A 1,895-nucleotide genomic window follows, 5' to 3' on the forward strand; every position below is an offset into this window, starting at 1 on the left:
CCACTTGAAGACAAAACAGTGCGGGAATTTACTTATTTCGAACCGCGTTCTAGATGAGAAATAGGAACAAATGAGTATCTAAATGACCTCAGGGATTTATCAGACAAATAAATTTAAACCCTCAATAGAAAGGGTAAATACACACAAGTTGTTTAAATAAAAATAAGAGATTTTCGTCACCTTTCTCACAACTTTATTCTAAAATATCCGGTTTGTTTTCGTACGGATATGGTTCGTTTGCGTTCTATGTAGTAGGTTGGCCAGGGCACCAGCCACCTGTTGATATACTTCCGCTAGAGAGTTATGGAGTCCTTTGACTGGCCAGATAGTACTACATTGGATCCTTCTCTCTGGCTACGTTTAACTTTCCCTTTGCCTACACATACACCAAATAGTCTGGCCTATTCTTTACAGATTCTCCTCTGTCCTCATACACCTTACAACACTGAGATTACCAAACATTTTTTTTTTCCACCAAAGGGATTAACTACTGCACTGTAATGGTTCAGTGGCTACTTTCCTCTTGGTAAAGGTAGAAGAGACTCTTTAGCTATGGTAGGCAGCTTTTCTAGGAGAAGGGCACTCCAAAATCAAACCATTGTTCTCTAATCTTGGGTAGTACCATAGCCTCTGTACCATGGTCTTCCACTATTTTGGGTTAGAGTTCTCTTGCTTGAGGGTACACTCGGGCACACTATGCTATCTACTTCTCTTCCTCAGGTTTTGTTAAAGTTTTTATAGTTTACATAAGAGATATTTATTTTATTTGTATTCTTAAAATATTTATTTTCTCCTTGTTTCCTTTCCTTACTGGGCTATTTTCCCTGTTGGACCCCCTGGGCTTATAGCATTCAATTAGGGTTGTAGCTTAGCTATTAATAATAATAATGATAATAATAATAATAGCAAAATGCCGTTATGTTCACAACCAGGATTAAACCTACCTTAATTGGAGGTAATTTGCATAGTTTGAAAGTAATGTTTTGAAGCTAATGATAGTTTTAAGGTAATTTGGGGTTTTAATTGTTTCAAATTTAAGGAAATTTGAAAAGTTTTAAGATAATATAAGTTGAAAAGCAGCAGCATCACTATTTTTTTTTTTTTAATTTTTTTTTTTTTTTAATTTTTTTTTTTTTTTAATAGACGAAGAAAGAAAGTCTTACCAGTACTTTAGAATGTCATTGTTTCGGTTCAATTACTTAATTCAGAAAATTTAATATATGCTCAAGGCCAATTATTACTACTATTATTCTAATAATAATAGCAATTATTATTATTATTATTATTATTATTATTATTATTATTATTATTATTATTATTATTATCCAAGCTACAACCCTTGTTGGAAAAACAAGATTCGATAAGCCCAAAGGCTCCAATAGGGAAAAATAGTTCTGTGAGGAAGGGAAATAAGGAAATAAGTAAATGATATAAGAAGTAATGAAAATTTAGAATAAAATATTCTAAAAAACATTAACAACATTTAAAGAGATCATTCACATACACACACACACACACACACACACACACACACATATATATATATATATATATATATATATATATATATATATATATATATATATATATATATATATATATATATATATATATATATACACCATAAAAAGACTTATGTTAGCCTGTTCAACATAAAAACGTTTGCTCCAACTTTGAACTTTTGAAGTTCCAATGATTCAACTACCCAATTAGGAAGATCATTCCACAACTTGGTAACAGCTAGAATAAAACTTCTAGAATACAGAGTAGTATTGAGCCTCATAATGAAGAAGGCCTGGCTATTAGAATTAACTGCCTGCCTAGTATTACGAACAGGATGGAATTGTCCAGGAAGATCTGAATGTAAAGGATGGTCAGAATTATGAAAAATCTCA

This window comes from Palaemon carinicauda, chromosome 39 (genome assembly GCF_036898095.1).
Source record: "Palaemon carinicauda isolate YSFRI2023 chromosome 39, ASM3689809v2, whole genome shotgun sequence".
In the NCBI taxonomy this organism is placed as follows: Eukaryota; Metazoa; Arthropoda; class Malacostraca; order Decapoda; family Palaemonidae; genus Palaemon; species Palaemon carinicauda.